This window comes from Syzygium oleosum, unplaced genomic scaffold (genome assembly GCF_021117445.2).
Source record: "Syzygium oleosum isolate NSW1041296 unplaced genomic scaffold, Sole_v2.1 Sole_v2.47, whole genome shotgun sequence".
Taxonomy (NCBI): Eukaryota; Viridiplantae; Streptophyta; class Magnoliopsida; order Myrtales; family Myrtaceae; genus Syzygium; species Syzygium oleosum.
In genome coordinates, this window is record NW_026607531.1 from 1,889,098 (window position 1) to 1,913,248 (window position 24,151).

General features: G+C 45.2%; 1 pseudogene; it reads left to right on the top strand.

Annotated features, from left to right (window-relative positions):
* Nucleotides 1–1,635: 1,635 nt before the first annotated feature.
* LOC130136644 (mechanosensitive ion channel protein 6-like) lies at nucleotides 1,636–23,204 on the top strand (annotated as a pseudogene).
* Nucleotides 23,205–24,151: the final 947 nt, after the last annotated feature.

The following is a 24,151-nucleotide window of genomic DNA, read 5'->3' on the forward strand; positions in this document are numbered from 1 at the left end:
CCCGACGCGGCGAGGGTCGACCTCGCTGGTCGGGCGAGGGCCGCCTCGCCCCGCCCGGAGTGCAAGGGCGACCCTCGCCGGTGTCGAGCGAGGTACGGCCCCCGGGTCGGCGAGGCGGCCTTCGCCGGCGTCGGGCGGCCTCACTAGATCGGACGAGGGCGACCGGCTCGACACACCGGCGAGGTCGCCTCGCCCTGATCCGGCGAGGGCCGCCCGACGCCGGCGAGGTCGACCTCTCCGATCGGGGCGGCGGGCCTCGCCCGATGCCGGCGAGGTCGCCCTCGCTCGGGCGAAAGGGCGGCCCTCGCCCGGGCTCGAGCGAGGTCGACTCGCCGGCGCCCGGGCGAGGTCGACCTCGCCGGCATCGGCGAGGCGCCTCGCCGCCGGATCCGGCAGTCGCTCTCGCACTGGGCGAGCGAGGCGGCCCTCGCCCGGCTCGGGCGAGTCGACCCTCGCCGGGCGGCCCCTCGCTCGCAGCCGGCGGAGTCTACCTCGCCCGAGATCGGGGAGAGGGCCGCCTCGCTCGCCCGGGCGAGGCGGACCTCGCCCGGCTCGGGCGAGGTCGACCCTCGCCCGGCAGCGGCGTGGGTTGACCTCGCCTAAGTCGGGCGAGGGCCGCCCTCGCTCGCCCGGGCGAGGCGAACCTCGCCGCGCCGGCGAGGGCCGCCTCGCCGGATCTAGCGAGGGTCGCCCTCGCTCGACGCCGGCGAGGGCCCCTCTCGCCGGATCCGGCGAGGCCCCCCTCGCCGGAAAGGAAAAAAAAAGAAAAAGCAAAAAAGACGAAAGTGCCCATAGACTAAATACATTGGGGTAAATGTGTCACAAAAAGCAAAGTTCGGGGTTTTTGATGTCAAAAAAAAGTTCGGGGTAAATGTGTCACAAATGGCAAAGTTTGGGGTTTTTGGTAGTTTTTTCCCAAATTTTTTTGTTCTACCCTTTCATTATCCAAATGATCTCTAACCGTGTCATTGTCTTAGCCATATTAAGCCTTTATATTACAGTAGGCCTAACTATTCGACAAGAAGCCCCAAACTTTATCTTATCTATCAATTTTGGCATCATCTTGCAAAATTATTTTAGGAGCTGAATAGTCTGTTCTGCTACAATTAAAAACTATCCATTCTACATTAATCCTTGCTGTGTCTTTCCATCTACGCTCTCTTAGTATCTCTATCAGCTCTATAACCTTCTTAATCACTAGTCTTGTTTTTTTATTGGCCTTTTGACTTGTTATTTCTATGTCGGGCACATATACCTAGAGGACTTGATGCGGTTTATGCCTGAAGATTAGGCTGTTAAGACAATGAGTCTATTTGAAAGAATATCTGAGAGCCAGAAAATTAGAAATCATCCTTAAAAAGGCTGGGTGTTAAAAGATCGCAGAAAGTATCTAGCGTTGTTATCTTGACTCTTTTAGCACTTGATTGAAAGATTCGTAGAAGTAAAATGAGGTCGTGTATAAAAATAAGGAAATAATGACAATATAATTCTAAGGTAAGTCATCGGATGCTGGTATATAATTAAGTAATAACTAATTGTGATCTTATCCCAGGTCATTCACAACTAACCAACCTAAAAGTACACGATGCGCCACAATTAGAATCTCTTAGCCTTTGTGTCTGGGATTGCATTTAGATGGTGCTCGACCTAGTGGTCCTGCTTAAGTGGGTGAGTTTGATCTTTATCATTCGATGCACTAGTCTATAGCCTCACCATTCCACATCTTAGGAAGAAGACTTTGGGAAGCTCATGCTGCAGAACTGGGAGGTAATGGTGTTGGTGTTGATATATGGGAGGTTGGTCTCTAGTTAGGACATTAGGATCATTGTGTTCTTAATTAAGAGGACCTTTGGTACGTGGAAAAGGCTTCTTTATTTAATTTATGAGTTGAGGAAAGCAATGCATAATTGTTTGTGGTTAGGGCTGGTATTGCTAACAAGGCACTTCCTGTTTGATAAAAAGGTTGAGAGAGAGATCAGTACCAAGAACCTTCGGTTAGTGACCAAGGTCATGGTGAGTTTCCTGGTTGGCACTATTATTTGGCTTGCGAAGACTCTTATATAAAAGGTTGGGAAGTATCATAGCCATCGCCTTCTGCAACTTCTCAGCTTCGATTGCAATATTTTCCTTCTCTTCCTCCGTTTTCCTCATCTCGACTAACGGGCCTGAAAGTGTCTTGCTTACATGTTGAATCAGCATGTAAGCAAGACACTTTCAGGCCCGTTAGTCGAGATGAGGAAAACGGAGGAAGAGAAGGAAAATATTGCAATCGAAGCTGAGAAGTTGCAGAAGGCGATGGCTATGATACTTCCCAACCTTAATGCGGCTTAATAGTGTAACATCCTGAATTTTGACCCGCTATCGGAACCAGTAAAGCGTATATTAATTCTCGTGTGATTTTAGTGAGTCTCGCCCGGACTTGATCAATCACGGGATACTAACCAAATGGGAAAGGCTAAAATAGGAACAGGTACGTGGACCGAGAAAGACGATCGCGATTGGACACTGATTTCGAGAAACGTCGAGGGAATATCTTGAGCCAATATGGGCCGATCTTAGGAAGATAATAGATTTGATATAGTTAGTAACGTACGATTGGATCGCGGGTGATTCCGCACGACCGAAAGTACGCCCGACAAACAAATCCCAAATTATATCCGAACGATCGCGACCCCGGTACTAGTGATAATCTCTCACCTTCTCTCGAGATTTGAGACTATCGAGACTCGGACGATCTTAGGTCGATACGCGTAACACCTAAATGGCCACCCGTTAGTGAGAGATCCTAAGATTTCAAAACGAGTTATTTTGATCGCGATATTGAGCCGAACTCCGATATCAAAATTTCAAGGGTAATTATGACTATTTTATAGGACGGACGTCATTTTATAGTGGCCAAGTAAGTTTGGGACAAGATCGGCTGAAAATAGGAATTTCGACAAAAATTGGGAAAATTACGGTTTTGCCCCCGTGGGCACCGGGGCGGGATTCGGAGGCCGTTTGAGGTTATTTTTCGCGGCCAAGGTCATTTTGGAGTGGCCACGTACATTTAGAGTGGTTTTGGACAAAAACGGGAATTTCGGCAAAAATTGGAAAAATAATATTATTTTATTCCCGGGACTTCGCAGGCGATTTTCGAAGGCGTAGAAAGTGAATTTCGCGAATCCGACACCGTATTAAGTCTCCCATGAACATATAGGACCGGTATGGACAAAAATTGAAATTTCGGTCCGGGATCGGAAAATTACGAAAATGCCCCTAGGCCATTTTAACTTATTCCGAAATTTGGATAAAATTTGGGGACTAACTAAGGTTAAGTGGACCAAACCAGACCTGGTCAGCCTTGGTTAGGGGCATTTGACCTTCTCACCCTTGAATTATTGGAGAGAAGTGAACCTAAGCCATTGGATTCAAGGGCAAATTGTCCAAACCCTTGGATTGTTGACACTTGGATTCCACTCACCCAAGTTTGACCACTTTTGACTTGTTTCTTCTCTCTCCTCAGACCTCTCAGCTCACGTTCTCTCTCTCTCTCCCGAGCGTCCTCACGATCGTCTTCTTCACGCCACTCCTCGGTCGCTCGCTCCGCTCGGCCACCGTTCACGCCGTGAACAGCCCCGCGCTGGGCCGGGGCCGGCTGTCCTCCGGCCGCCGCACCGCACCCCGGGCACCGCCCAACCCCGTCGACCAGCCCCACCCTCTGCATTGTCCGCCCCACAGCAGCTGTTCCAGGCGAGGGAGGGAGAGAAACACCGCCGGTCTTCACCTCGCCGGCACCGCGCCGCCGTCCACCGCCGTGCGCCGCCCTCGTCGACCACCTCACCCTCACCGTCTCTCTCTCCACCATCCTCAGCCTGTACGCCCAGCAGCTCCCCTGTTCCGGTTGGGAGTGTGGCCGTGAATCACACCGGCGCCGCCGTGACCGCCGGCTTGCCACCGGAGCGCCGCCGTCGATTCTCACCGCGTGTCGGTAATCGACCGCCCGCTCCCGTCGCCTCGAGTCGATTCTAGGCGAGTATAAACCCCTAAACCCTTAATTAGTTTATTTGTGCATTTTAGAGGGTAATTAGGGGGTTAATTAAGCCTAATCATGGTCTAGATATGCCTAATGTGGTGTGGGGTGATTAGGGGGCCTAATTAGTGCCTAATGAAGTAAGTTAGAGGTGGATTATGGCCTAATTGGAGTTCTGTTCTGACACTGTTCATTGAATACCGAATTTGTGCAATTTGTCTAAGTGTGAAATTATTTGGGTTCAATTGATAATGACCTTGGATTGGTCATTGTAGGGATCAATTAAACTTATTTGAGGCTTAATTATGTATATTTAGTGGTTGAATGATTAGGGTAAGTGATTAGGCCCTAATGAGTTGGTTTAAAGGTGGTTTAGTGCCAAAGTGTTGATTTTCCTGGTACTGTTCATGGGGCACCGAATTTGTGAAATTTTGTCTAAGTGTTTCACTAATTGAGTTCAAGTGCTAATGACTTGGAAGTGGACATTTTGGGGATTATTTAGGCTTGTTTGAACCTTATTTAAGTGGATTTGGTTGTTGGGTGATTGGAGCTTGAGATTGGAGCCTAATGAGGGTGTTTAATTGTGGTTTAGTGGGCAAAATGTGTCCTCCCCTGGTACTGTTCATTGAATACCGAATTTGTGCAATTTATCCAAGTTGAATACTTAGTTGAGTCATTGGTTAATGGCAAGGAATTATGCATTTTTAGAGGTTACTTAGGACTTATATAAATCCTATCTTGTGACCCCGTACCAATGAGAATGAGGACTAAGTTTGAATTACCCAAGGCGGGCCTTAGGTGCATTACATTGAATGGTAATAAAGGTGCGAATCAATGTCGGGTGGATTGGGTGAGAACGGAAGTAAATTGATTGTTTTGAGGATGAGTTGAATGCGTCTAAGTCGAGAATGAGTATGCTTGGTACATTAGTGTGGGCGATTAACCTTGAGTGCCTTGGCTTGTATTCATCTCTCGTGACGTTGATTTATCAATATTGGACGCATTGGTGTACATGTTTGAAGTGATTGAAATTGTGGCCTTCGGGTCGGGCCTTCGGGTCGAGAGAGATTGTGGCCTTCGGGTCGGGCCTTCGGGTCGAGAGAGATTGTGGCCTTCGGGTCGGGCCTTCGGGTCGGGAGAAATTGTGGCCTTCGGGTCGGGCCTTCGGGTCGATTTACTCGCATATGTTTTATATTTACATTAAAAGTCTAACTGCGGGACAAAGTAGTGAATTGGGCTGTGGGCCGGGTGAGCTTATTGATTGTTGTCTTGGTTTATTTATTTATATATGTGTTTTATTTACCCTCGGAGGTGCACATTAGCCTAGTTTAGGATTAGTGGTTTTTACTTGCTGAGTTTTCTCACGGTTGTGGTAAAACCGACTTTTCAGATCTCCCGCCATGAACTTCGACAACGCACCGTTACGCTTTGGGATTCCCCACCATATAGAGCGTACGCTGACCGTGCACCCCGTGGGGAACGGGGAGAAGTACTATAGACACTATGCTTTAGTATGGGTAGACGTAGGCTTAGCTCACTTTGAGACTCACGAGTATCTAGCCTGGTGTTTCCGGGATCGTTTTGGAGTAGAGTTCGGTCCCATCAGGTCCGCCGACGTTCCGTTTGTGGGAGAGGGTCTGCTAGATATTCAATGTCCAGACGGTGATATAGTAGATGTCGATATGGAGGGCAATCCTGATTACGAGGTTGAGTACGAGATTGTGGAAGAAGAGGAAGAGCACGAGGAGCTTGGTGGATTAGCTTTTGAGCTAGGAGATAGTCGATCCGGCTCCGGAGCGGGTGGACGCGAAGCCCCGAGCCTATGGACGTAGACGAGTACGAAGAACAAGACCCTGAGCCAGAGATGGAGTTGGAGGCCATGAGTTCTGAGGAGGATCAAGAGCGACTCGAGAGTTCTTCGGAGTCGTCGGGTTCTGATCCTGACTGGGTACCGTAGGTTAGATATCAGCATAGGAGTGAGGGTCGACACTTTTTGACCGTACCCCTCCGGTAGTTAGTTTGACACCCCTAGGTCACCGATCCCTTTTTGTTCGTGGCCCTTTTGATGTACCTTTTTGTTTGTAGACGGATAATGTATATGGGGGTTTAATCAATCGTAATTTATTTTTTTTTTTTCTCTTGCCACTCGTGGTTGCTTTTAAATTGTGCAGGTGTATATGTATATTTATTACATATACGTCGTTTGCATGTGGCGTGTTTTCTACGATTTTGGTTTTCGGGTCGGTGACGTAACTTTGGAAGCGTCGCGCTATTATTTCGACCTATAAAGCGGGATGCTCATGCTTCGTGGGGTACGGGGCGTGACATCCCTGCTTGAAGTGGTATCAGAGCAAGGACAGCTCGGTCCATTCTGGTCGAGCCCTGGAGTGATAAGGAGGAGTGACCATGGGTAGCCATAGGGTGACCTAGTGTGCTAAGTGTACCTCCAGATTGTTTGTGTTTGAATGTTGTGGTGGTTATTTGAACCGGTATTATGCGAGTGCGGCGGGATCCAAGGTAAATGTGCGAATTCTTGGGTGAAAATTATGTGCCGTTATGCTATTGCATCTTTGAGTGTTTCATTGTTTTTGTATTGATACCTGCCTAGGACTTAGACCGGATTGTTTGGTTTAGGTCTCTAATTCCTGGACGGAATTATATTAGGTAGTTGAGCACTCAGATTTGGAAGGATGAGCAGCGAAGGAGGAAGTGTGAGAAGAGTCCCAAGGAGGGGCACAGGAAGAGGAACTAGAGGTGGAGGTCGTGCTCGAGTGAGAGCTGTGGAAGACCTCGAGACGGGTGTTAGAGCGGCAGGAAACCCCCGGAGTCAATCTTGGAGGCTACGGTAGACCCCGAGAATGGAACAAGTGATTGAAACCCTAAGAGAAATAGGGAATGTCATGGGTAGACAGGCCCAAGATAGAGCAATGATCATTCTTGAGGTCTTGGTGCCGCAGCTACGCCATCAATGGGAATCAAGCCCAAGCCCCGGCAAGCTCAGGCTCAACCAATGGTAGCGGCTAGACCAATACACCGAGTTGGTGGAACAGGTTTCTTAAAGTGAAACCGCCCAAGTTCACGGGTAGAAGTGACCCGAAACCGCCCACGTTGGGTGGAGGAGTTAGAGAAAGCATTCGACTTGTTAGGATGTACCGAGACAGAAAAGATTTCGTTGGCGACTTACCATTGCAAGATAATGCGCACGACGGTGGAAAGGCGATTAAGGATAGAGTATTTCAGGAAAATATGGAACAGGACACTGGGCAATTTTTGTCGAGCATTTCTATGGGCGGTTTTCTCGGAGAGTGCCCGGGAGAAGAAGATGGCGGAGTTCATGAGACTTCGTCGGGGTCGATGATGATAGTTCGGTCACGGCGAGTTCACAAGACTGTCCCGGATTCGCCCCAAGGATGGTTGAGAATCCATTGGATAAAGCTCGAAGATTCCGGGATGGGTCGAAGTCGGATCTTCGTACCCCGGATGCTTTTTCGAATATCAAAGATTACGAGAGAATTGTATGAGCGAGCCCAAACGATGGAGCGAGATCGGATGGAAAGGACAGCAGCATCGGGTTCAAGGTTTAATCAGAATCGGGACAATCGTCGCTTTGGCAAGAAGCCGATGGCTAACGATGAAGACGGTTTGTTCCACTTCCGAGGAGGAATATAGGGAAACCCGACGGACGCCAAATAAATTCGGGGCTTGTTTTCGTTGCGGGAGTTTGGGACACCGGATAAAGGATTGTCCCCAACAACGACCTTTAGGACCCCCCGGGACAACATCGGCGGCCCGAGGAATAGGAAATCATGCCGGGAATCCCCACCAGGCTATTCAAGGCAGACCACCCGCACAAGGACGGGTATACGCTGATGGCGCGTAAGGATGCGGAGGACGCGCCGGGCGTGGTCACGCAGTACCATCTCTCTGCGTGATCATCTTTGCCTATGCGTTATTTGATCCCGGGGCAACCCATTCGTTTATTTCGGAACAGGTTTGTTAGATTGGTTGGTCGGAACCTATATTACTTGCAAGCATGTTATGTGTGACGACCCCATTGCATGATAGGGTGTTAGTATCATTGGGGTGCTTGGGTGTAAAATCGTGATTGAGAATGTAGAGGAAAGGATTGATTTGTTTGTGTTAGCCATGTATGATTTCGATGTGATCATCGGTATGGATTGGCTAACGAAACAGAAAGCCGTTATGGATTGCGGCAATAGGACGGTCCAATTTAATCCGATTGGACATCCTAGGTTTGAATTTGGGGAAACCGAGGAGGAACCTCAATCCCTTGGATCTCTCGGTAGAGGCAAGCGAGATGCTCGAAGAAGGTTGTGAGGATATTTGGTTAATGTTAAGGATCCGACCTTAGCGGAATCCAAGTTGGAAGAAATCCCTATTGTGTGCAATTTCCCCGAGGTTTTCCCTCAGGAATTGCCAGGCTTACCGCCAGAACGGGAAGTGGAGTTCGTAATAGAATTGGCCCAGTGCCGAACCGATTTCTAAGGCCCCATATCGGATGTCCCTATCGGAGTTAAAGGAGTTGAAAGTCCAAATGCGAGGCTAGCTGGATAAAGGGTTCATTCGTCCTAGTGCGTCTCCATGGGGAGCGCCGGTCTATTTGTAAGGAAAAAGGACGGGACGTTGAGATTATGTATAGACTATCGGCAGTTGAATCAGGTGACTATAAAGAATAAGTATCCACTGCCCAGAATTGACGACTTGTTCGATCAATTGCAAGGAGCGTCAGTGTTCTCCAAGATTGATCTACGGACCGGGTATCATCAGTTAAGAATTCGGAAGGAGGATATACCCAAGGCGCATTTAGGGCGAGGTATGGGCATTACGAGTTTACGGTCATGCCATTCGGTTTGACGAATGCCCTGCGGCTTTCATGGATCGATGAACGAGTTTTTAAGGAATTCCTGGACCAGTTCGTCATTGTGTTCATCGACGATATTCTAGTATACTCGAGGAGTCCAGAAGAACATGAAGTGCATTTGACTGAAGTATTACGGACGTTGAGGGAGCACGCACTTTATGCGAAGTTCAGCAAATGCGAGTTCTGGCTTAGCAAGGTAGCATTCCTTGGACATATTGTATCGGGAGAAGGAATATCCGTGGATCCAACTAAGATTGAAGCAGTGCTTAAGTGGCCCAGACCGACATCAGTGACGGAAATCAGGAGCTTCTTGGGATTGGCCGGTTATTATCGACGTTTTGTGGAAGGATTCTCGTCGCTAGCCATGCCATTAACGCGATTGCTGAAAAAGGAGGTTAAGTTTGAGTGGGATGACAAGTGCGAACGAAGCTTTCAGGAACTTAAGCACAGACTGACAACAGCTCCAGTCTTAACTATTCCATCTGGACCTGGTGGATTTGAGGTCTACAGTGATGCTTCACTCAGAGGACTTGGTTGTGTACTAATGCAGCATGGAAAAGTAGTTGCATATGCGTCACGTCAGTTGAGACCACACGAGTCGAACTATCCGACGCATGACCTAGAGTTGGCTGCCATTGTTTTTGCACTTAAAATATGGAGGCATTATTTATGTGGGGAAAAGTTCCAGATTTATACGGATCATCAGAGCCTCAAGTATCTGTTTTCGCAAAAAGAGCTAAATATGAGGCAGCGTAGATGGATGGAACTTCTGAAAGATTATGATTGCGACATCATGTACCACCCTGGGAAGGCGAATCGAGTGGCGGATGCGCTAAGTCGCAAATCAAGTATAGCGCATATGATGATCAAGGAGTGGACGTTATTAGAAAAGCTTCGAGATTCAGAATTTAAATTTGAATTAGGCCATGTGTCAAATCTGCTTTGGCTACTTTGAGAATCGGCGGAGATCCAGGCCAAGATTAAAGCGGCTTGCGGTCCACGGATCGGGAAATTCGGAAAATCGTGGAAATGGATGCCGCTACAAGGAAGCCGATTTCCAAGTATTAGAGGATGGAATCCTGAAATTTAAAGGGCGATGGTGTGTACACGATGATGCGAGCTTAAGGAAGAGATACTAAGAGAAGCTCATCGCAGCAATTACAGTATCCACCCTGGCAGTACGAAAATGTACCAGAATCTACGCCAATATTATTGGTGGAATGGAATGAAGACAGATGTGGCCAGGTATGTAGCTAAGTGTCTGACATGTCAGCAGGTAAAGGCGCAACACTGTAAACCTGGAGGACTGCTGCGACCGTTGGAGATTCCCGAGTGGAAATGGGAACACATCACCATGGACTTTGTAACCGGATTGCCGAGGAGCCAAAGAGGGCATGATTCCATTTGGGTGATTGTGGATCGACTTACGAAGTCGGCACATTTCTTAGCTGTACGAAAGGATTTCGATTTGGAAAGGTATGCGAAGCGTATGTGAGACAGTCGTTAGGCGCATGGAGTGCCGGTAACAATTACATCAGATCGTGACCCGAGGTTTACGGCGAATTTTTGGAAAAGTCTGCAGACGGCCTTGGGAACAAAAGTGCAGTTCAGTACAGCTTACCATCCACAGACTGACGGTCAATCAGAAAGGACGATTCAGACCCTCGAGGATATGTTAAGAGCTTGTGTATTGGACTTCCTAGGTAAATGGGAAGAACACCTGCATTTGGTAGAGTTTGCGTATAATAACAGCTATCAGCAGAGTATCCAGATGGCCCCATTTGAAGCCTTATACGGCAGAGCATGTAGGACTCCTGTGTGCTGGGATGAAGTAGGTGAACGGAGTATTACTGGCCCCGAGTTGATCCAGCAGACAGTGGAAGTCGTCAATATTATCCGAGAAAGGCTGAAGACAGCCCAAAGTCGCCAGAAGAGCTATGCCGATCGGAGACGACGACATTTGGAATTCCAAGTTGGAGACCATGTATTCCTCAAGGTGTCACCTATGAAAGGGTTATCCCGATTTGGCAAGAAAGGGAAGCTGAGTCCGAGGTTTGTCGGACCGTTCGAGATCTTAGAAAAGATTGGCGATATGGCGTATAGGCTTGCCCTGCCACCTAACTTGTCCCAGGTACACAATGTCTTCCACGTGTCGATGTTGAGAAAGTATGAACCAGACCCGACACACGTCCTAAGATATGAAGAAATAGACGTGGACGACAGGGTATCGTACGTGGAGAGACCAGTCAGAATTGAAGATCGGAAGGATCGAGTACTACGGAATAAGACGATTTCGATGGTCAAGGTAGTCTGGGAACACCATGGGATGGAAGGCGCTACATGGGAAAGCGAGGAGGCCATGCGACGTCAACACCCCCAGTTGTTCGAGGAACAAGTTTAGAGTACAAATTTCGGGGACGAAATTTTTGTAAGGGGGGAAGAGTTGTAACATCCTGAATTTTGACCCGCTATCGGAACCAGTAAAGCGTATATTAATTCTCGTGTGATTTTAGTGAGTCTCGCCCGGACTTGATCAATCACGGGATACTAACCAAATGGGAAAGGCTAAAATAGGAACAGGTACGTGGACCGAGAAAGACGATCGCGATTGGACACTGATTTCGAGAAACGTCGAGGGAATATCTTGAGCCAATATGGGCCGATCTTAGGAAGATAATAGATTTGATATAGTTAGTAACGTACGATTGGATCGCGGGTGATTCCGCACGACCGAAAGTACGCCTGACAAACAAATCCCAAATTATATCCGAACGATCGCGACCCCCGGTACTAGTGATAATCTCTCACCTTCTCTCGAGATTTGAGACTATCGAGACTCGGACAGTCTTAGGTCGATACGCGTAACACCTAAATGGCCACCCGTTAGTGAGAGATCCTAAGATTTCAAAACGAGTTATTTTGATCGCGATATTGAGCCGAACTCCGATATCAAAATTTCAAGGGTAATTATGACTATTTTATAGGACGGACGTCATTTTATAGTGGCCAAGTAAGTTTGGGACAAGATCGGCTGAAAATAGGAATTTCGACAAAAATTGGGAAAATTACGGTTTTGCCCCGTGGGCACCGGGGCGGGATTCGGAGGCTGTTTGAGGTTATTTTTCGCGGCCAAGGTCATTTTGGGGTGGCCACGCACATTTAGAGTGGTTTTGGACAAAACGGGAATTTCGACAAAAATTGGAAAAATAATATTATTTTATTCCCGGGACTTCGCAGGCGATTTTCGAAGGCGTAGAAAGTGAATTTCGCGAATCCGACACCGTATTAAGTCTCCCATGAACATATAGGACCGGTATGGACAAAAATTGAAATTTCGGTCCGGGATCGGAAAATTACGAAAATGCCCCTAGGCCATTTTAACTTATTCCGAAATTTGGATAAAATTTGGGGACTAACTAAGGTTAAGTGGACCAAACCAGACCTGGTCAGCCTTGGTTAGGGGCATTTGACCTTCTCACCCTTGAATTATTGGAGAGAAGTGAACCTAAGCCATTGGATTCAAGGGCAAATTGTCCAAACCCTTGGATTGTTGACACTTGGATTCCACTCACCCAAGTTTGACCACTTTTGACTTGTTTCTTCTCTCTCCTCAGACCTCTCAGCTCACGTTCTCTCTCTCTCTCCCGAGCGTCCTCACGATCGTCTTCTTCACGCCACTCCTCGGTCGTTCCCGCTCCGCCGCCATTATTCACGCCGGAAGCGCGCCGCGGCCGTCAGCCATGTCTTCGGCCGCCGCACCGCACCCCCGGCACCGCCCCAACCCCGTCGACCAGCCCCACCCTCCGCATTGTCCGCCCAGGTGCACATTCCGGGCGAGGGAGGGAGAGAAACACCGCCGGTCTTTCACCTCGCAGCACCACGCCGCCGTCCACCGCCGTGCGCCGCCCTCGTCGACCACCTCACCCTCACCGTCTCTCTCTCCACCATCCTCAGCCTGTACGCCCAGCAGCTCCCCTGTTCCGGTTGGGAGTGTGGCCGTGAATCACACCGGCGCCGCCGTGACCGCCGGCTTGCCACCGGAGCGCCGCCGTCGATTCTCACCGCGTGTCGGTAATCGACCGCCCGCTCCCGTCGCCTCGAGTCGATTCTAGGCGAGTATAAACCCCTAAACCCTTAATTAGTTTATTTGTGCATTTTAGAGGGTAATTAGGGGGTTAATTAAGCCTAATCATGGTCTAGATATGCCTAATGTGGTGTGGGGTGATTAGGGGGCCTAATTAGTGCCTAATGAAGTAAGTTAGAGGTGGATTATGGCCTAATTGGAGTTCTGTTCGACACTTGTTCATTGAATACCGAATTTGTGCAATTTGTCTAAGTGTGAAATTATTTGGGTTCAATTGATAATGACCTTGGATTGGTCATTGTAGGGATCAATTAAACTTATTTGAGGCTTAATTATGTATATTTAGTGGTTGAATGATTAGGGTAAGTGATTAGGCCCTAATGAGTTGGTTTAAAGGTGGTTTAGTGCCAAAGTGTTGATTTTCCTGGTACTGTTCATGGGGCACCGAATTTGTGAAATTTTGTCTAAGTGTTTCACTAATTGAGTTCAAGTGCTAATGACTTGGAAGTGGACATTTTGGGGATTATTTAGGCTTGTTTGAACCTTATTTAAGTGGATTTGGTTGTTGGGTGATTGGAGCTTGAGATTGGAGCCTAATGAGGGTGTTTAATTGTGGTTTAGTGGGCAAAATGTGTCCTCCCCTGGTACTGTTCATTGAATACCGAATTTGTGCAATTTATCCAAGTTGAATACTTAGTTGAGTCATTGGTTAATGGCAAGGAATTATGCATTTTTAGAGGTTACTTAGGACTTATATAAATCCTATCTTGTGACCCCGTACCAATGAGAATGAGGACTAAGTTTGAATTACCCAAGGCGGGCCTTAGGTGCATTACATTGAATGGTAATAAAGGTGCGAATCAATGTCGGGTGGATTGGGTGAGAACGGAAGTAAATTGATTGTTTTGAGGATGAGTTGAATGCGTCTAAGTCGAGAATGAGTATGCTTGGTACATTAGTGTGGGCGATTAACCTTGAGTGCCTTGGCTTGTATTCATCTCTCGTGACGTTGATTTATCAATATTGGACGCATTGGTGTACATGTTTGAAGTGATTGAAATTGTGGCCTTCGGGTCGGGCCTTCGGGTCGAGAGAGATTGTGGCCTTCGGGTCGGGCCTTCGGGTCGAGAGAGATTGTGGCCTTCGGGTCGGGCCTTCGGGTCGGGAGAAATTGTGGCCTTCGGGTCGGGCCTTCGGGTCGATTTACTCGCATATGTTTTATATTTACATTAAAAGTCTAACCTGCAGGACAAAGTAGTGAATTGGGCTGTGGGCCCGGGTGAGCTTATTGATTGTTGTACTGGTTTATTTATTTATATATGTGTTTTATTTACCCTCTGGAGGTGCACATTAGCCTAGTTTAGGATTAGTGGTTTTTACTTTGCTGAGTTTTCTCACGGTTGTGGTAAAACCGACTTTTCGGATCTCCCGCCATGAACCCGACAACGCACCGTTACGCTTTGGGATTCCCCACCATATAGAGCGTACGGCGGCCGTGCACCCGTGGGAACGGGAGAAGTACTATAGACACTATGCTTTAGTATGGGTAGACGTAGGCTTAGCTCACTTTGAGACTCACGAGTATCTAGCCTCGGTGTTTCCGGGATCGTTTTGGAGTAGAGTTCGGTCCCATCAGGTCCGCCGACGTTCCGTTTGTGGGAGAGGGTCTGCTAGATATTCAATGTCCAGACGGTGATATAGTAGATGTCGATATGGAGGGCAATCCTGATTCTGAGGTTGAGTACGAGATTGTGGAAGAAGAGGAAGAGCACGAGGAGCTTGGTGGATTAGCTTTTGAGCCGGAGATAGTCGATCCAGCTCCAGAGCAGGTGGACGCAGAAGCCCCTGAGCCTATGGACGTAGACGAGTACGAAGAACAAGACCCTGAGCCAGAGATGGAGTTGGAGGCCATGAGTTCTGAGGAGGATCAAGAGCGACTCGAGAGTTCTTCGGAGTCGTCGGGTTCTGATCCTGACTGGGTACCGTAGGTTAGATATCAGCATAGGAGTGAGGGTCGACACTTTTTGACCGTACCCCTCCGGTAGTTAGTTTGACACCCCTAGGTCACCGATCCCTTTTTGTTCGTGGCCCTTTTGATGTACCTTTTTGTTTGTAGACGGATAATGTATATGGGGGTTTAATCAATCGTAATTTATTTTTTTTTTTTCTCTTGCCACTCGTGGTTGCTTTTAAATTGTCTGGGTGTATATGTATATTTATTACATATACGTCGTTTCTGCATGTGGCGTGTTTTCTCTGATTTTGGTTTTCGGGTCGGTGACGTAACCTGGAAGCGTCGCGCTATTATTTCGACCTATAAGCGGGATGCTCATGCTTCGTGGGGTACGGGGCGTGACAAATAGCCAGCAAAAGGTAGTAGGAGAGTGATAGACAGCTGGAGAGTGTAGAGAGTCCTAAAGGAAAGGAAAGGAAAGGAAAGGGGGATGATAGGATCACAATCGATCACTTGCATAAACTGAGCTCGAAGAATGGATCTCCCTGGAATATGAAAACGGTAATGAATTTGGTGCGGCATAGGAACCTCACGACACTGGATGAGCAAATATTTGGGGATGATGATGAATCTACAAAGTAAATAAATAGCGAAAGTGAGGCCAGGGCAGCACCGAATAAAATAGGACAAACTATTTGAGAAAAATCCCCAAACTTTATCTTATCTATCAATTTTGGCATCATCTTGCAAAATTCTTTTAGGAGCTGAATAGTCTGCTCTACACTCTCCCACTACCATTCACTGGCAATTAAGCCGCATTAAGGTCGAGAGGTATAAAGCCCTTGCCTTCTGCAGCTTCTCAACTTCGACTACAATCTTCTCCTTTGCTTCTTCCATTTTCCTCATCTCGACTAACTAGCTTGAAAGTGTCTCGATCATATGCTGATTGAACAAAGCCCACTGAATCCTGTCAAAGTAGGTGCTCATGTGGAAGGAATATGCCAAGACCTTGACTATGAGAGTCTTCGCAAGCTAATTAACTGTGCCAATCAAGAAACTCACCAAGATGTTAGTCGCCAACCGAAGGTTCTTGCTAGTGGTCTCTCTCAACCTTTTTATTATACAGGAAGTGCCATGCTAGCAAGATCAGCCCCAACCACAGACAATTCTGCACTGTTTTCCTCAATCCATAAATCAAATAAAGAACCATTTTCCACGTACCAAAGTTGCTCTCCATAAAGAACACAATTATTCAGATGCCCTAACTAGAGACCAATCTTCCACATATCAACATCAATACCATTTCCTCCTAATTCCATAGCATGAGCTTCTACATAGTCTTCTTCCAAAGATAAGGTATGGTGAGGCTACAGACCAGTGCACCTACGATCAAGATCAAACTCACCCACTCAAAAAAAATAATGAATTATTCAACATAAATTGTAATCAAAATGTAAATTGTAGGGATCGTTGGGAACTGTGACCGTGGAATTGCTGGATACTGCTGTAGGGATGCCGAGAATGCGGAGAGATAGACTGGGGCTTTGACCTGATCAGCGAGGGAAGGCTGAACTACTAGAGTTCCCTCGTGATTGGCAATATAGTTGTGTACAATATTTCAGGCTAGGAAAGAGGATGGTTGGTGAGCCAGCCCCCACAGATCCACGTGGATGGTCCGGGATCACGCTGACTTCTTCTGTGGATTTCAAGTGAAGTGGTCCTTGCAGTTTGCTTTATATAGATGGTTGTTTTCTCATTTTCCCGAATAAGAAGCGTTGGTTGGTTTCAACGTGAGGTGGGGCTTGGTCAGTCTGTTAAAAAATTCTCTGTCATTTTTACACATATCCTAAAATTAACCTCCTAAAGTACTTATAAAAAGGTGCGGATTCCGCACATTCTGTATCACTTCAATACCAAAAGGAAAAAAGAATGTCCGCGCTCTCCTATTCCCTTCTTTCAATACCCAAAAAAAAGAGTCGGCGATAGACTACCTTAGACGAAGGAGAAACACAAATGAGAAAAGCTGGCGGGATTCTATACATAAGAGCCTCACGGTTAGACATGGCCACGATTCGGAACTGGCGGTTCCGGTTCGTGGCCTTGTGTGAACCGGAACCGGAATAACCCCTAGCGGTTCCGATTCCGGTTCCGGTTTCGAACCAATTCGTAATTTAAAAATTAAAAAATTATGAAATAAAAAAATAATGAATTATAAAATTATGAAATAATGAATTATTCAATCTAAATTGTAATTAAAATGTAAATTGCAGGGATTGTTGGGAACTCTGATGGTGGAATTGCTCGATATTGCTGTAGGGACGCTGAGAATGCGGAGAGATGGACTGGGGCTTTGACCTGGTCAGCGAGGGAAGGCTGAACTGCTAGAGTTTCCTCGTGATTGGCATTCTAGTTGGGTACAATATTTCAGGCTAGGAAAGAGGATGGTTGGTGAGCTAGCCCCCACAGATCCACGTGGATGGTCCGAGATCACGCGGACTTCTTCTGTGGATTTCAAGAGAAGTGGTCCTTGCACTTTGTTTTATATAGATGGTTGTTTTCTCATTTTCCCGAATAAGAAGCGTTGGTTGGTTTCAATGTGAGGTGGAGCTTGGTCACTTTGTTAAAAAATTCTCGGTCGTTTTTACAAGTATCCTAAAATTAACCTTCTAAAGTGCTTATAAAAAGGTGCGGATTCCCCACATTCCGTATCACTTCAATACCAAAAGGGAAAAAGAAAGTCCGCGCTCTCCTATTCCCTTCTTTCAATACCCAAAAAAAAAGTCGGCGATGGACTACCTCAGACGAAGGAGAAACACAAATAAGAAAAGCTGGTATGATTCCATACATAAGAGCCTCACGGTTAGTCATGGCCACGATTCGGAACCGGCGGTTCCGGTTCGTGGCCTTGTGTGAACCGGAACCAGAACAGCCCCTAGCGGTTCCGATTCCGGTTCCGGTTTCGAACCAATTCGTAATTTAAAAATTTTAAAAAATTATGAAATAAGAAAATAATGAATTATAAAATTATGAAATAATGAATTATTCAATATAAATTGTAATCAAAATGTTAATTGTAGGGATTGTTGGGAACTGTGATGGTGGAACTGCTGGATACTGCTGCAGGGACGCCGAGAATGCAGAGAGACGGACTGGGGCTTTGACCTGGTCAGCGAGGGAAGGCTGAACTGCTAGAGTTTACTCGTGATTGGCATTACAGTTGTGTACAATATTTCAGGCTAGGAAAGAGGATGGTTGGTGAGCCAGCCCCCATAGATCCACGTGGATGGTCCGAGATCACGCTGACTTCTTCTTTGGATTTTAAGAGAAGTGGTCCTTGCACTTTGTTTTATATAGATGGTTGTTTTCTCATTTTCCTGAATAAGAAGCGTTGGTTGGTTTCAATGTGAGGTGGGGCTTGGTCAGTCTGTTAAAAAATTCTCAGTCGGTTTTACACGTATCCTAAAATTAACCTCCTAAAGTGCTTATAAAAAGGTGCGGATTCCCCATATTCCGTATCACTTCAATACCAAAAGGGAAAAAGAAAGTCCGCGCTCTCCTATTACCCTCTTTCAATACCCAAAAAAAAACAGTCGGCGATGGACTACCTCAAACAAAGGAGAAACACAAATGAGAAAAGCCGGCAGGATTCCATACATAAGAGCCTCATCGTTAGACATGGCCACGATTCGGAACTGGTGGTTCCGGTTCGTGGCCATGTGTGAACCGGAACCGGAACAGCCCTTAACGGTTCCGATTCCGGTTCCGATTTCAAACCAGTTCGTAATTTAAAAATTAAAAAAAATTACGAAATTAAAAAATAATGAATTATTCAATATAAATTGTAATCAAAATGTAAATTGTAGGGATAATCGATTCCCGGTTCGGTCCGATTCCGCTCGGAATCGGTAAGCCCGGTCCCTTAATTTTAGAAAAATCGGACCGGCAAATCATAAAACTGGGAACCGGACCATTGGTCTGGTCTAGTTCTAGGCGGTCCAATGGAACCCTTTGCTCTTAACTAGCAAAGAATCGTAGCTACAAAAGGCATACAACTTCACATGCTCATGGTTTGGCTTGGGTTTTATACGCAACCCCTTTGATGGTCTCTTCATTCCCATTCAGTGTGGGACTCTTGGCATTTGCATGAAGACAAGTCAAGAGTCACACAATAATGGTGTTCAAAGCAAGCCGAGAGTCCCACACCGAATGAGAACGAAAAAGCATTAGAATCATTGCGTATAAAACCCAAACCAAGCCTTGTAATTAGAGTTCAATACACCCAAGCCAAGTATTGTAATTAGAGATTAATGCACTTACAATACATGGCAATTAAAGTTCAAATTGTTTTATAAAAAAATTAAATAATAAATTTTTTTTAAAATTTCATTATCATTTTTTTAAAAAAATAATTTGGAACTGGAACTGGGCCCATAGGCCACTGGCCGGTTCCGGTTCCAAACCGCGGGCCCAGGTTTGATCGTGCCGGTTTCGAGCCGAAACCGGCCCGTGGCCATGTCTACTCATGGTGGTGGCCATACTGCTGGCCACCATGGCTTTCCAAGTCAGTATGTCCCCACCCGGTGGGGTTTGGCCGGATGACTTGAAAAATGGCCAAAATGGTACGATACATGCTGCGGTTACTGTAATCATGGCCTATAAATTCCACTACAAGTATAAATTTTCGTGATATGCAATGTAATAAGTTTTATTGGGTCCCTCAGTGTGATTGTATTACTTATAATCGGTCAATATGTCAAGCGACGGATCATCACGGGGATGGCCATGTGGGTGATGGGGGCTTCCTTTCTCTCGGCGACAGGTGCTTTTGATATGGCCATTTCAGTATTGACCCAGGACGACAAAAGCGAAACCGCATATCGAACAGTTGGGGTTGTAGTAGTAGGATGGGCCGCACTGGTGGGACTTCTTTTGGTAGGTCATTGTTGTTTGCCGTCTGGAAATTTTTACAATGGGTCAATTTCTTCCCCTTTTTATTACGAGTCCTAAGGCTGGTGGTAATCGAATTCCCCAAGTTTGTCTACCGAATGTTGAAGAAAACGAGGCCGGAGGAGGAGATTGTTCCTGAAATTAGTTTAGTGGCTGTTTAGTATAGTATCCATTATATATGTGTATGTACTTGAGAAAAATAATAAATAAAGAGATGTTTATCTATGTTTCGGCTTTCAAAAAAAAAATCATCTGAGTTGATGACTGGTTGTGTGAGATTCGGTTCTCTCTGGACTTGGACGCGTTTCTGTTCGGTCTTTCCTCGTTGTGGCGATCGTCCTTTTGTGAGATTGAGGTTGCGTTGATTTGCTTGAGCAGAGAGCGGTCCAAGTATGATTATCAAATCAAAATATCCAAAGTCTGATCAAACGAAACCCTAAAACAAGCTTATATATCCCCAAACCTAACCCTACTAGGATTAGTAAACATCAAAACGTAAAATTACAAAATTGTCCTTTACTAAATTAACCCATAAAAATACTAAAACAAAGGAAAACCCATCTAAACGACCCCGAATCACGAAAATCCATCATTAGTCACAGCTGTGAGTATTGATCAGCACGCCGTTTCGCTTCAGCCGACCAAATTTGAGCTCAATCCGAGATCGTTGACTTCGAGCCCGTCGGTTCGTCTAGTCGCATAACGGGTCCACTGGTCCCCTAGGTGCAACAGCGACTCTAAAGTGGGACATTTGAGCTTCAATTTGGAGTGCGCATCCATTTAACTTCTTCAAATCCGATTTTGACAAGCTTTTGGCCTCATCTGGATGCAGTTCCATATCGCCGAGACAAGAAATTTTCGAAAATACATAACCAAGGAACTGAGTTTAGTGTACAGTTTCTAGGCTTGAAGAACCTATGATGAACACCCTCGTTCTCACCACCAGCTACGTACAAGCAGTTGTTTATGACACATGAACCAAAGAAATGCCATCTCCGAAGCATGTCGGGGGCACGGTGCCATTTATTTGTCCTCGCATTATAAAAAACCACTTGTCTCATTGAGCCTTTCAGTGAGTCTTGACCTTAATGCGGCTTAATTGCCGGAGAAAGGTAGTAGGAGAGTGATAGTTAGCTAAAGAGTACAGAAGAGTCCTAGAGGAAAGGACAAGGGGGAAGAGGGGATCATAATCGATCACCTGCATAAACTGAGTCACAAGAATGTATCTGTCTGAAACATGAAGGGGCTAATGAATTTGGTGCGGTATGGGAATCTCACGACACTAGATGAGTAGATATCTGGTGATGATGATGAATCTTCGAAGCAAAAAAATAGCGAAAGTGAGGTGAGAGGTATGGCGAAGAAAATTTTCCAAGATGTGACTTAGCAAGGATCCAGATGCGCCTCATTATTGTGATCTTTTAAATTTTTTTGTTCTACTCTTTCCTTGTCCTAATGATCCCTAACCGTGTCACCATCTTGGCCATATTAATCCTTTATATTACAGTAGGCCAAACTATTCGAGAAGAAGCCCCGAACTTTATCTTATCTATCAATTTTGGCATCATCTTGCAAAATTATTTTAAGAGTTGAATAGTCTGCTCTGCTACAATTTTGAACTACCCATTCTACATTAATCCATGCTGTGTCTTTTCATCTATGTTCTCTTTGTATCTCTATTAGCTCTATAACCTTCTTAATCACTAGTCTAGTTTTTTATCGGTCTTTTGACTTGCTGTTTCATGTCGGGCACATATGCCTAGAGGACTTGATGCGATTTATGCCAGAAGATGAGGCTGTTAAGACAACGAGTCTACTTGAAAGAGTATCTGAGAGCCAGAAAATTAGCAAATCATTCTTAAAAAACTGGGTGATAAGAGATCATAGAAAGCATTTAACGTTGTTATCTTGACTCTTTTAGCACTTGATTGAAAGGTTGGTAGAAGTCAAACAAGGTCGTGTATAAGAAGAAGGAAATAATGACAATGTAATTCCGAGGTAAGTCATGGGATGTTGGTATATAATTAAGTGATAACTAATTGTGACCTCATCTGTGGTCCTTGACAACCGACCAGCCTAAAAGTATCCAATGCGCCACAATGGGAACCTCTCAGCCTTTGTGTCTAGGATTGCATTTAAATGGTCATTTAAGGTTCAATGAAAATGCAGCAATTTGTTCAATGTCTCACCAAAAGTATTGAGCAAGATAACTTTTTATCGTATAAAATAAAACCTTAGAAGGCGCCAGTTGTTATAGATTTAACATATATTAATCTAACTTGTCGAACCAAAGTTCAACAGATTAATCTCTAGAAATCTAGTTAGTTTAGTGGCTGTTAAGGTAATAGATCCTGCTCTTGATGTGAAAGGATGAATAATTATTGCTAGTTATGAGTGCTCATGAGCAAAACTTCTTATTGAATTAATATTTTCAAAGTTGGGTCAAAGCACTCTCTAGTTTTAATTTAGATGCAAAATAAGACCATTTTCTATTGCTCAAATAGCAAAAAACTAGTTTGCGCTTTTTAAAAAATGTTGATATAATGAAACCAATTTATTGCACGAGGCTTATAAATGCAATCTTCTTGAATTGGAGTTACTCGATTACAATGTCTATCTAATTGTGTTGAACTTCTATAGTTGCAGTGTCCACTAATTGAGCTGTAAGTTTGCAGTTGGATGTACTGCAAGTTATGCTTTCAAAGAACTAAGAGCACTAACTTTGATGCATGGATGGTACTAAGGCAGTTGTGAACAAACTCCATCGGATGGTGAATATTCTAGTTGGCATACTCATAGCCATTATATGGCTCGTTATACTAGGAATTGCCACCACAAAGTTTCTGCTTCTAATAAGCTCCCAATGGCTACTTGTGCTTTCCATATTTGGAAGCTCCTACAAGATGACATTTGAAGCGATTATTTTCTTGTTAGTGATGCATCCATTTGACGTAGACCATCATTGTAAAGTCAATGGGGTCCAGGCACACAAGTGAATAGAGCTCTGTGCTTTCAACAGATGTTCAAAATATATTTTTTTAAACATGATGCACTGTGTTTCAAATGGTGGTAGAAGAGATGAACATCTTAATGACTGTTTTCCTAAGATATGACAACCAGAAAGATAATAATTCCGAACATTGTTATTGCTACCAAGGCCATCAGTAACTACTATCAAAGTCCTACTATGGAAGATGCAATTGAATTCTGTGTGCATATATCTAAACCAATTGAGAAGATTGCCACGATGAAATAGAGAATAACAAGAACAATGTTTGGAATTCAACTACATCTCCCATATCAGGACTTCGATAGTAATAACTGATGGCCTTAGTAGCACAAACCATGTTTGGAATTATCATTTTCTGGTTATCGTATCTCAGGTAAATAGTCGTTAAAATAATCATCTCTACCACCGTCATCTGAAACACACTGCATCATGGTTTAGAAACATATATTTTGAACATCCGTTGAAAGCACAAAGCTCTATTCGCTTGTGTACGTGGACCCCATCGACTTCATAACGATCGCCCACGTCAAATGGATGCATCACAAACAAGAAAATAATCGCTTCAAATGTCATCTTGAAGGAGTTTCCAAATATGAATACCACAAGTAGCAATTGGGAGCTTATGAGAAGTAGAAACATTTTCATGGCAAATCCTAGAATAAGGAGCCACATAACAGCTATGATGATGCCAACTTGAATGTTCATCATCTGATGGAGTTTGGTCACAATTGTCTTGGTATCATCCAGAGTCAAATCTAGTGCTTTTCGTTCTCTATAAGTGGTACCGTACATTACATCCAAATACTAACTTAAATCTCAATTAGTGGACACTGCAATTATAGAAGTTGAACACATGTAAATAGACATTGTAACTACTTCATCAACGTAACTCCAATTCGAGAAGATTGCATTTATAAGCTTAGTGTAATCAATTGGTTTCATTATGTCCACATTTTTAAAGAAAAACCAACTAGCGTTTTTGCTATTTGTGCTATAGAAAATAGTCTCATTTTGCATCTAAATAAAAACTTCAGAGTTTTGTGAGCCGACTCTGAGAATATTCATTCAGTAAGAACTTTTGCTCATGAGCACTCACAACTAGCAATAATAATTTCCCCTTTCGCATCAAGAGCATAATATGTTATCTTTACATCCATTAAACTAACTAGATTTTTAGAGATTAATATGTTGAATTTTGGTTTGACAAGGTTGATCAACATTTGGAAAATTTCGAAATGTGACACAGTCAGGGTTCATCAGGA